Source organism: Eleginops maclovinus, chromosome 9 (genome assembly GCF_036324505.1).
Source record: "Eleginops maclovinus isolate JMC-PN-2008 ecotype Puerto Natales chromosome 9, JC_Emac_rtc_rv5, whole genome shotgun sequence".
NCBI classification, from domain to species: Eukaryota; Metazoa; Chordata; class Actinopteri; order Perciformes; family Eleginopidae; genus Eleginops; species Eleginops maclovinus.
The window spans coordinates 2,671,911-2,684,936 of NC_086357.1; positions in this window are offsets into that span (position 1 = coordinate 2,671,911).

Below are 13,026 nucleotides of genomic sequence, written 5' to 3' on the forward strand. Positions count from 1 at the left end.
GTGCAGCCAGCCTCTCTAAAATAGGCTCGCAGGCTGGCAGACTGCAGTGTTTGAGTCTGTATAAGAGTATTAAAAAACAAAGGTTCCTCAAACAGCCACATGCCCGGAGTCTCATTTTTGGTACGTGTGGCCTTAAAAATCTGCCATGCCTGTAATACCGAACTATAAAAAGGTGTCAGTCCAGTTAAGTCCACATCCTCAGATTTTAAAAGGAAAAGCTGTTTATCGTAGCCCAATCGCCCGGCTCTCTTCAGCAGCAAACGAGCTGTATCAAACCAGCTTGGGCCACAATTGTACAGCAGTCTTTGTGCAGTCTGGAGTCTAAAAGAGGCTATTTTTGCCTGGATATTGATGAGTCCCTGCCCCCCTTCAGCCACAGGCAGGTAGAGGGCTGCTGCTCGGATCCAGTGCCGGCCAGACCAGAAGAAGTCCAGGATGACTCGCTGAATGTCCTCCATCAGGCCTCTCGGTGGTGTCAGAGCAATAAGTCTATGCCAAAGAGTCGAGGCGACCAAGTTATTTGCAACCAAAACTCTTCCCCTATATGACAACTGGGGTAGCAACCATTTCCATTTAGACAACCGAGCGCACACTTTCTCCTTAACTCCCTCCCAGTTCTTGTTCTGAAACCCCTCAGTGCCCAAAAATACTCCCAACACCTTCAGGCCCTCCTTCCCCCACTCAAGACCTCCAGGCAGACTGGGCACTGTCTGATCTCTCCACTGTCCCACCAACAAAGCCTCACTCTTTGCCCAGTTCACCCGAGCAGATGAGGCCTTTTCGTACAGGGACAGGGTATCCTGCAAACATTTAATATCCCCCTGGCTGGAGACAAAAATATTAACATCATCTGCGTAAGCAGAAACGGTAAGTGGACGATCAAGATCAGAGGACCCAGGCAGTGAGAGACCACTGAGCCGACCTCTCAACATGCACAGCAAGGGCTCAATAGCTAGGGTATATAGTTGACCGGAGAGAGGACAACCCTGTCTTATCCCTTGCTGCACAGGGATTGGCCGACTCAGCCCTGCCCCCATTTTCACCATACATTGAGCACCATTATACAATAAACCAATCCAGGCCAGAAAACCATCACCAATGCCAAAAGCCCTGAGTGCAGAAAATAAATAACAGTGATCCACCCTATCAAAGGCTTTCTCCTGGTCCAAAGCAACAATCTCAAAATTCACATTCTGGGATCTGCACACATCAATAACATCACGAATTAGGAAAATGTTGTCCATAATTTTCCTGTCAGGAACACAATAGCTTTGGTCTGTCTGTACAAGTATTCCCAGGATGTCCTTGAGTCTGTTCGATAAGGCTCTGGAAAGCACCTTATAGTCCGTGCAGAGGAGAGCAACCGGTCTCCAGTTTTTAAGTAAGGCCAGGTCTCCTTTCTTGGGAAGCAGGGAAAGCACAGCTCGCTGACAGGAGACAGGAAGAGATCCTGTTCTAAAACACTCCAATAAAACACTGTGCAAATCAGGTCCAAGAGTATTCCAGAACCGCTGGTAAAAGTCAGTGGAGAGACCATCAATTCCCGGTGCCCGTCCTGATGCCATCTGATTAACAGCGACTGTCAACTCCTCCAGGGTCAGCTCAGAGTCCAGAGCAGCTTTCTCACCCGGGATGAGCTGAGGAAGCCCCTCCAGGAGCTCCTCGCGGCACTCCATGCCGCACTGTTCTGCCCCAAAGAGGTCAGCGTAGAAACTCACTGCATGGGTCCTCATCTCCCCCGGACTGGTGGTCACTCTGCCTCCAGGAAGCTTAAGGCAGGTCATCTGTTTCCTCTGTGCCACCGATCTCTCCAGATTAAAAAAGAAAGAGCTTGGGCCATCCATGTCCTTTAGCTGGAGGAAACGAGACCTAACAAGAGCTCCCTTTACTCTCTCCTGCAGGAATAAGCTCAACTCCAATCTCTTCTCCTGCAGCAGATGACCCGTGGTGGGATCCGAATGTCTATGTAACCCCTCTTCAATGTTCCTAATACTTATTTCAAGCTCCTGAACTGCTGCCTTTATATTAGCAGGCGAGTGGGAGGTATACTGCTGGCAAAAAACGCGAATTTGGGCCTTCCCAACTTCCCACCACAGCTTCAAAGAAACAAAATCCGCTTTCCTGGTTTTCCACTGCTGCCAAAAACGCTCAAAACTTTGACAGAAAGTACGGTCCTGCAGAAGTCTGTTGTTAAAAGACCAGTAGGACTTAACCCTTTCGCCTGGTGAAAGGATCAAATCTATACTGACAAAGTGGTGATCAGTGAAACCAACTGGACTTATATTGCTGTGGACTAATCTGGAGCTGAGACTTTTGGAGATGTAAATCCTATCCAGTCTAGCTGCACTCACCCTGCCATTGCCGACCCTCACCCATGTGTATTGTCTGGTTAGTGGATGTTTGACCCTCCATGTGTCTAACAGATCCAGGTGTGTGATGATGCTGTGAAGGCTCTGAGATGACTGTGGGTGAGGTTCTTCACTTGTCCTGTCTACAGTGAAGTCTAGCGTGCAGTTGAAATCCCCACCAATGATAAATTGATCCTGATGGTACTTTCTTACCTCGTTTTTTAGCAGGGTGAAAAAAACCACTCTATCTGTGCCTTGATTTGGAGCATATATGTTTACAAAGCAGACCACAGAGCCCTCTATTTCTGCCCTTACAATCAACAGCCTGCCCTTCACCACTTCAGTAGATGATAGTACAGTTACATCGACATTTTTCCTAAGCAGAACAGCTACCCCTGCACTAAGGTTGGTGCCATGGCTAAAGGTGCACGAACCATCCCACCATAAACCCCAATCTGTCTCGTCTGCTGGATTAGTATGTGTCTCTTGCAAAAACAACACATCAACCCTTTTTTGAGTAGCGACTTCAGAAATTAATGCCCTTTTTTGTCTGTCTCTCCCACCATTGATGTTCAAAGATCCTATCTTGAGGCTCCCCATAGAGGTCAGAGAAAAAGAAACGGATAAGATGAACAAAACAGAAAACAGTTGAAAAGAGAAACCCACCGTGTGATACATGATCATTTTACTTTTTAATCTTTTTAGCAGTTTTGCCTTTTTTTGCTTTCCTCAAAGTTGTGATGTGCTTTTTGAGGCGAAAACGTTTCTTCTCATCCAAGAGGTCAAAACCGACCAGTCTTTGCAGAACGCCAACAGATCTGATAAACTTTTCAGTATCACCGAAGTAGTCATTTAATCTAACAGACTTTTTAAATGTTACATCCAGAAATTGATTTATTTCCTCTAAAGAATAGAGATCTGTGTTCCTGATCGAAGTTTCACCTATGGATACTGTATCTGACTCAGAGTCATACTCCATGTCCTCTCCTTCACAGGATGCCTGACTATTTAACATACCCTGTTCTTCATTGGTGTTTACAGTGGGATCTGTGCCTACAAAACTTGTGGAAGCTGCTTCAGTGCCTGCAGACTGTGAACTGCTCAGGTTCTCTGCAGTCACAGAAGCCTGTTGCTTGTCAGGCCGACTCTGTTCCTCCCTATCCAAGTGATCCTCCTCAGAAAGTGAACCAGTGGCACCGGCTTCCACACCCTCCGCACCGGGATCCGCATCCGCGCCCGCGGCGCCAGCACCGGACCCGCCAGCAGCGGACCCAGCACCGGACCCGCCGGCCGCGGACCCAGCACCGGACCCGCCAGCCGCGGACCCAGCACCGGACCCGCCGGCCGCGGACCCAACTCCGGAGCCGCCAGCCGCGGACCCGACCGCGGACTCAGCGGAGCCGCCCGCCGCGTCAGCGGAGTGAGCCGCCCCCTGCTGTCTATGCGGACACGTAAAGCGTTTGTGTCCCACATCTCCACACTCAAAACACTTGAACTGTCCCGAGCTGGCGTACACCATATACAACCCGTCACCGTGCTTCACTCTGAACGACACGTCCAGTGTTTGTGTCGGCGAGTCCAAGAACATGAACACCTGCCGCCTCAGGGACAGTACGTGCTTCAGTTTGGGATCCTTACATCCCAAACTCACCGTTTTAAATCCACTGGCAAACTTGCCAAACCTACGGAGCTCGCTCTCTAACAACTCGTTCGGTATGAACGGCGGAACACCGGACACGGTGATCCGCGTGGAGGGAACTGACAGCGGGGAGACCTGCACGAATAAGTCCCTGATAAACACTCCGCTCTCTACCAGCTGATACACACGGGGCTCCTCGTTCAGGAACACAACCACTGCTTTGTTCATTCTAGACGCAAACGATAACTTATCATGACCTACCTGCTCACCGACAGCCAACAGAACCTCCTCCACAGTAACGCTACTATCCGGCGGGACTATCCTTACTCCCTGCCGGATAGACGGAGGCGGCGTCTCGGGGGACGCCATTCCTCCCGAAAACTACCTGACACAACCACTGATCGCTCGGCCAACACAGTAAAAATATTAATAAAGCTTACCTGACCATGCACATAGAACAGACGGAGAAACCAGGGAAAACCCGAAAAAAGGACAGAAACCAATTCAAAACTCCGCGCCACTCACCCCACCACCGCTCGCTCACACTCACACCGGAAACGGAAAGGAGAGGAGAGGAGAGGAGAACTGAGGAGGAGGAGAGAAGAAGAGGAAGACAGAAGTGGAGAGTGAAGGAGAGGAGAACAGAGGAGGAGGAGAGAAGAAGAGCGGAAGACAGCAGTGGAGAGTGAAGGAGAGGAGAACAGAGGAGGAGGAGAGAAGAGAGGAAAGACAGCAGTGGAGAGTGAAGGAGAAGAGAACAGAGGAGGAGGAGAGAAGAGAGGAAGACAGCAGTGGAGAGTGAAGGAGAGGAGAACAGAGGAGGAGAGATAGTGAAGATGAGTTTAGAGAGGAAAAGAGGGGAAGAAGAGAGGAAGACAGGAGTGAAGAGATAGTAAAGAGGAGATCAGAGGTGAGACAAAAGATTCAGTGAGTTAAGAGACAGTGGTAAGAGTATACTGTGTTGCACTACACACTGCTACAATTCTGTTACACTAGTAAATCCACATGTTCTCTGTGGTGGCTATGGTTTGAATAGTATTCTTGTGCTTGCTTGTTTGTTGATTCATTAAATACAAGTAATTAAATATGCTTGTGTTTGTTGTATATAAACATTTAGTAACGTGCATTTCAATGTAGTGTATTAGCCCGGGAACAGTGGTGTTTGGTGTTCGTTATGTCAGAATTCACTAGCACCTCCTATAAAAAGTCAGACCCCCCCATTGCCCCCCCAACAATAATTTTCTGGAGCCGCCCCTGGTTTATGCTACTGTTGTGGTAAACTTGTGGAGGACTGTAGTTCTAGGCCTACAGACATGTTGGCGTTTTGTGTCTTACAGAGGTCCAGGGTATGGATAAGCCCGATGTTGTGGGCGCAGAACCCTGCGGAGCTAACGAAAGATCACCTCGTTAATTACAGCTAGCCTAACGTTGAACTATTATGGTTACGATATGCTAGTGTAGCACTTACTACAAATATTAAAAGAGAGTTGTTACCAGAAACTAGGTTCGTAGGAAGAGCAGTAATTGGTTGAAATAATAATTAGCAAGAGAACAGAGAAAACACCACAGACCAAAAGATAAGTTTAGAATTGCCGGCTTTATCAAAAAAGGAAAATAGAAGTATTATTTAGAAAATGGTACCTTTAAGACATTACACATACAAAACATACAACACGGGAAAAACCATTTGCATAAATGGTTTTTGATTCAAAGAAGAATCTGAGTTTTACTCAGTTACCCTTTAAGTAAAGAAAACTATTTTGAATTCTTAATATCTAGTTAACTTAAACTCAGTCAGTTTCAGTAATTTAGCTAGTATCTCAGTTGAGCTCTTATAAGTGTTCTAGTATTAGTTTGTTATCCAGTTAGTTTGCAGTTATTTGGTATAACTAGTTCTTTAATTTTCCATCTTAATTATTAATCAACTTAGGCCTATTTTAGTTAATTAAATCAGAAGCATTTGGTATTACCCTCTATCAGTAGGTTATTACAACCAAGAAACATAGGGCATCTTACTAAGCCCACAAGAGAAAGTTAACACCAGTAAATGCAGTATCAATCAACCTTACAGTTAAACACATTCACAGTATGCACATAAACATCAACACAAAATGGTTAACTGTATCAATGTCCATTAAATCAATTCCTTAGTGCTAAACAGTCCTTTAGCGAGAGAAAGGGAGAAAGTTCCCTTTCACACAGCAGCGCGGAGCAGTCCACGCACTGCTCACGTGATCCAGAGGGGAGAAGTATGGCGGCTACTACTGGCACAGTCTTACCGCAGTTGGTGATTGATTCTCGGCAGGGAAAGGAAGGGAAAGGCTGAAGCACCCGGCCCCTCACTACGATGTCCGCTCTCCTCGAATAGGAGAAAAGATGTTTCTTTCGACGTACAAACACAGTTCAACGTTGCTCCTTCCTCGGGTGGCTCGCCATCCAATGTCGTTGACCACGCGCTGGATGCGTGATCTTCAAAAGCAAACTGTATCTCCGAATGTACCTCAGTAACTCAAAAACTAAAACGCTAAACAAAACCACAGTCTATCGACATAGACAGAAGGGTAAACAAAACACTCACAGCAAGAAAATAAATCGTCAAATACACTTAGATTTCTTAGCTCTAATATCTTCTTACTGGAGCTACTCTCAAGCGTGACTTCACCTGTTCTTGCTTCCTCGATTCTCCCGAGAATCTTCCGGAAGAGAATGACTATCAGCACTGTGATTAGCTGATAGATATGACCTTTCAACTTCAACCAATGATAAAATAAATTACCAAAACCATGAAATAATGTTTTTAATCCTATTTATCTGTTTAAGATGTTTTTAATATCAATAAAGTAAATTATTTGAAATGATGAAATTCTGTTTGATATTTATTCTTATTTATTAACTATTTAATAACCATGTCTATTTTCACCTGGGTTACACCCTCCCCTCTTGAATCTATGCAAGTCCCTTTGCATGAATTAAAAGGTTAGACTACTTCTGGCTCAGGTAGTGGGGTTAACTTAGGTTCTACCAGGGAATTAGAAATGGCTAAACTCAAAGACTGGAATAAGTTTTGGACAATAGCTACTAAGGGATTCCCTAGCTCAGGATATGTCAGTTGTCTGGGGGGTTCTCTTCGTCTTGTAGATCTTCTCAGTTCAGTCTGGTTTTCATCTTCTTCTGGATCATTTGGTACTTCATCAGTCTCTGTTTCATTCTGGTCTTCAGGTAAGTTTCCAGCATCAGCTGTAACTGTTTCAGGTTCTGTTTCTTCAGCAGGTTGGTCTGCTGACGGTTCAGGTAAGTTCTCTCTTTCAGGTTGGTCGGATGTCTGTTCAGGTAAGTTCTCTCTTTCAGGTTGGTGGATTACGATCACAGGTTCCACTTCAGGGGTGTGTTGTGCTTCCAATGAAGGTAAGTTTTCAGATGAGGATTGATCCAGTTCTTCTGGAGCACTGCAGGAACCTGCAGGATCTGGACAGGTAAGTACAACAGGAGAATGGGTCTTTTCCCTAGGAGGCACAGGCACAACAAATTCCTGTGTGGATCTTGTGGTTCTGACAACTGGATCTTGAAAGGAATAGACAAAGTCATCCTCTTCATCAGAGTTGGGCTCTGGCTCTGGTTCGGCAGTGTCAGGGTTTGGACGTTGACGGGTGCTTGGCCTTCGAGGTTTAGGCACAGCAGGAGGCTCTTCGTTAGAAACTGGCAGGAACCCACAGGGTAGCAGGGGGTTCCTTGTGCTGCGTTCTGATAGGACCGTCTTTGTTCTCGGGCTTGACGGAATAGACTGGGAGATCACCCTTCCGGCTCACAACGAAATGCACAGTTTCCTCCCACTTATCCGCTAACTTGTGCTTTCCTCGTAGGCGTACATTTCTGACGAGCACTCTGTCTCCTACATCCAAGGTAGATTCAGTGACACGTCTGTCGAACCTGACTTTGTTCCTTTCGGCTGCTTTTGAAGCATTTGTCTTGGCAAGTTGGTAACTCTCCTGAAGGTGTTCTTTCAGGGTTCGTACATACTGGGAGTGAGACTTCTGTTCCCTGCGGTTCAATGGAACATTGAAGACAAGGTCAATGGGTAACCGGGGCTGCCGCCCAAACATAAGTTCGTAGGGCGTGAACCCGGTCGTGTCATGTTTAGTGCAATTATAAGCGTGCACTAGGGGCTTTACAAAGTCTCGCCAGTGGGTCTTGTCTTCAGCTTTGAGTGTACCAAGCATGCTTAACAATGTACGGTTAAATCTCTCGACAGGGTTACCCCTGGGATGGTAGGGTGTTGTTCTTGTTTTGTGTATGCCAGCAAGATCACAGAGTTCTTGGATTGTCTTTGACTCAATGTCTGGGCCCTGATCGCTGTGCAGTCTTTCAGGAAACCCATAGTGGACTATGAAGCTTTCCCAAAGGCACTTGGCCACAGTTCGAGCTTTCTGATTCGGAGTCGGTATTGCCACTGCATATTTCGTAAAGTAATCCGTTATCACAAGTACATCCTTGGTGTTACTCCGATCTGGTTCGATGGAAAGGAAGTCCATGCAGACTAATTCCAGAGGTCTGGTAACTTGGATGTTCACTAAAGGTGCTGCCTTCTGCGGCAGGGCTTTACGATGAACACAGCGGCTGCAACTCTTGATCTTCTTCTCGACATCATTAGCCATTCTTGGCCAGAAGAATCTGGATCTGGTGAGGTCAATGGTTCGGTCAAAACCTAAATGGCCCATGTCATCGTGGAGGCTTGTCAAGACCATGTCTCTGTACTTCTCGGGCAAGACTATTTGGTAGTGAGTTTCATCGCCAATCTGCCTTTTCCTGTAGAGGATGTCATCTTTCAGCTCCAACTTGTTCATCTCTCGCAGGTAGATGGGGAGGTCGGACAGCTCTTTCTTGACAGCTGGAGAGGGCGTCTCCCCAGTGTCCATCAGATGGAGGATTTCATAGATGGCAGGATCTGCTCTCTGTTGTTGCCCCAAATCCTCCTCTGATACGCTGGGAATGACAGGAAAACCATCGCAGCTCTCCAAGCTCTCAGGAATAGCTGTAGCCGTCATGGAAAGAGATGTGACAAGAGGGATGATGGGACTCCTCTGGCTGGTTCTCACAGGAGGGCAGACTAGATGCTTCTCACAAACTGCATTCACAGTCTTGGCAGAGAGACGAGTGAACTCATCAGACTCAGGTAAGTGATGGTGAATGAACTGACGAATTCGCTCCTCTTCTTTCTGAGACACTAAGTCATTGACAGGTTCAGCATGCGGACGTCGTGAGAGGCCATCGGCATCGAGGTTCCGTTTCCCTGCTCGATACTGGAGTTGAAAACTGAAGTTGGAGAGGGCAGACAGCCAGCGATAACTCGTTGCATCCAACTTAGCTGTGGTGAGCAGGTAAGTTAAGGGGTTGCTGTCTGTAACAGCTGTAAAAGAGATGCCGTACAGGTAATCTGCGAGCTTCTCTGACACAGCCCACTTCAACGCGAGGAACTCCAGTTTATGAGCTGGGTAACGGGATTCGCTCTTCGACAGTCCACGGCTGGCATATGCGATGACTCGCATGACTCCCTCCTGCTCCTGGTAGAGCGCTGCCCCGAGCCCAGTTGTACTTGCATCTGTATGTAACACATACGGCAGCTTGGGGTTGGCGAATCCTAACACAGGGGCAGTAGTGAGTTTGTCAATGATTGTCTCGAAAGCGGTCTGGCAAGCATCCGTCCATCTTTGTCCAAACGGCTCTCTCGGCTTGAAGTACTCACCACTGTTGTCTTTCTGCTTGTGAGTCTTTCTAAGTGGTGGGTACCCGGCAGTGAGGTCGTTTAGTGGCTTTACAATCTTTGAGTAGTTCTGGATAAAACGCCGGTAATATCCAGCAAATCCCAAAAATGAGCGTAGCTCTTTCAGGTTTGTGGGGCTAGGCCAGGTCTTCAAGGCCTCAATCTTCTCGGGGTCGGTTTCGACACCATCCTCGGACACTATATGTCCTAAGTACCGAACTGACGATTGGAAGAATTTGCATTTCTCCAATGAGAGTTTCAAACCGTACTCCTTCAAACGGTTCAGGACATGAAGAAGGCGCTTCTCATGCTCTTCAATAGTATCAAAGAACACTATCAGATCATCCAGGAACACGAGGACTTCTTTGAGGTTGATGTCTCCCATGCACCGCTCCATCAGCCGTTGGAAAGTACTGGGAGCATTAGTAACGCCCTGGGGCATCCGATTGAACTCCCAAAACCCCAATGGACAAACGAAGGCTGTTTTGGGTTTGTCTGTTTCTTCTACCTCGATCTGATAATAACCGGACTTCAGGTCCAGTACGGAGAACCACTTAGAGCCTGTGAGTGCAGAAAAGGCTTCCTCCATGTTAGGCAGCGCGTATGCGTCCTTGATGGTTTGAAGGTTTAGCTTACGGTAGTCGATGCAGAGCCTCACATCTCCGTTCTTCTTTCTAACCACCACGATGGGTGAGGAGAAAGGCGACTCTGACGCACGGATTACTCCCGCCTCACTTAGCTCTTGAAGGTGTCTTCGGACTGCGTCAAGATCTTGCGGACGTATCGGTCGAGGTCGGTGCTTGAAGGGAGTTTCATCATTCAATTTGATCTGATGCTTGACTTTATCTGTTCGACCAAAGTCTGAATCGTGTAGAGCGAACACTTCGGGCATTGCACACAGCCTCTTCTTTATCCTCTCTCTCCAATCAGCTGGAAGTGGAGAGCCATCGAAGTTCAAGTCCAGCTCTACACTTTTCAGGGACTCTGGGAGGCTGGAGTGTGCTGGCTTAGCAGGGCTTTGCTTGTTTGAAACTACTTCCTGCAGGGCATGAATTTCAGCTATGACACTCTTTGCTGGAATGATGATGTCATGCTTACTCTCATTGCGCAGCACAACTGGCAGTTTACTAGGTGGATCGTCAGATAAGGTGAGCAGACAGCTTGTGGCTAGCAGGCCTCCAGGCAAGGATGATGAAGGGGGTTCGATCACAATCCACCAGTCTAGAACTTGGCTGTTGACATGAGCTAGTCCTTCTATGACGCAGCTTTGTCCAGCAGGGATGACCTTCGGTTCCTTTCCTGGTAGCCTTACTAGTCCCAAGTTACTGCCTTCTCTTTGTTTGTTTCTCTGCTGCATTACTTTCAGGACAACTCTGTACCCATATGGAAGGGCTTGAAGATTGGTGTTCACACTGCAGCAGTTCTCATACACTAAGTCCAAGGTGTTGGTACCTATCAGGAGTTGGGACTGTGTATTTGATCTTGTGTTCGGGACAACTAATGCAAGTGTTGGCACTGCGATTTCAGATCCAAAGCAGAACTTCGGGAATGTGATTTCTACTTCAATGAAGCCTGAATAGGGTACTGTTTGACCGTTCGCAGCCTCTACCTCCAACAATTCATTCAAGGGGTGGATCTTCAAGTGAGGGAGATTGTTCTCATAGAATGATTGTGACACGGTAGTCACTTGAGACCCTGTATCAAGTAGGCAGTTACAGGACTGTCCATCAATGAGTACATGAGCAGTGTATTTAGCTCCAATCAATCCTTTTGGAATTCTTGTGTCACTGTGTCTTGTTTGTCTGTGTCTAATTTCAGAGGTGGGACTGTCATTACTGGTTTCAGCTCTCATTTGCCCCACAATGAGGGCTGAATTCAGTTTAAACGCTGAGAAAAGGCAGGATCGTTCTTACTGTCCCAGAGAGACTGTTTCTCTTTCAGCTGTTCTTTCTTGGCGGCTACTAATGGTGGGTCTGGTTCATTTGGACACACAGTGGCAATATGTCCATCTTCACCACACTGAAAGCAATACCATGGCCTTGGTCTGTAGCTAGGCCTTTGGTTAACAGCTGAGGGACTGTCTGGCGGTTTGTTCTTTGGTTGGCGCTTTGCACCTGGCTGTGGTGCATTGGCCTTGGTCTTTTGTGGTACATAGGCTTTTCTGCCTGTGAGCTGACTCTGGAGCTCAGCGACTTGTTTCTTTAATGCTGTAACAACAGCGTCAGGGGAAGGCTCACTAGACTCAGCTTTCTGTGTCTTTAGTCGGGTGAATTGACTCTGCAGCTCAGTGACTAGCTTTCTCATTTCAGTCGCATCATTCTCTGCTCTTGGGGACTTTCAGCAGAGCTTGCAGCTAACAGATGTGCATTGGCTTTCTGCTTCACTGCACCAAAGATGTTTGTTCTTGCGAGATTCTTTGGCACTCTGTCCTGTTCTCTCTTCCACACGTAACAACAACCCCCACACACTCAGCTGTACGTCTCATCAGAAAACTCCTGGGAATAGCCTGCCACTGCCGAGGGTGCTATGGTCTCTCTTACACGCTCAAGCTGCAAATCAACAGAGGTCAGCAAATTCAGACTCGGCCCACATGTACCCACCCCCAGCACCACTTACGACTCACTCACCAGGCATGACAACTAAGAACGCAGTAGGTAACAGCCTCCTTCGCCTCACATGATCTTCATCAAGCAACACACACCCAAACAACGACATCTATCATTTTGTCGAATGTGCTTTGGCTATCAAAGAACTGTCTGAGATATAATCGTCCTGCCTCGTAGATACTTATAATGGTACCAATAGACTTGAACACAGCGCAAAACTTCTCTCACACAACCTGCCAGAGTATCAGAACTCATGAAACCCAAGTACTGAAGGAATGACCAGCAAAAAGCTCATCCTCCATCCTCGGACTGTCCCGTAGGCGACTCTAAGAGGTTAGGTAGGCAGTTGGCAAGGAATTTTTGCCTAAGGGCTTCACCACATTAGCTGCCGGTGGCACCCTAGGCAGTCTAATATCTTCCTGGAGCGCTGCAAGTCAGACAGAGCTGGATCCCTGAGAATGAGTTCAGCGCTGTTCCGCCATGTGTCAAAGTCTGTTTCATGATTCGGGCAGGGGGATTTGCCTGAAAATTGTCTCAGTCTGAATGATGCGTTTCACTAATGACACTGGAGCTTCGCTCCTCACCACATGCTCGACGACCATTCGTTGCACCTCTGGTGGATTAGCATAGCTCATGGCAGCGGGGGGAACTTCATTCTCTTTGGCATTGCTGAAT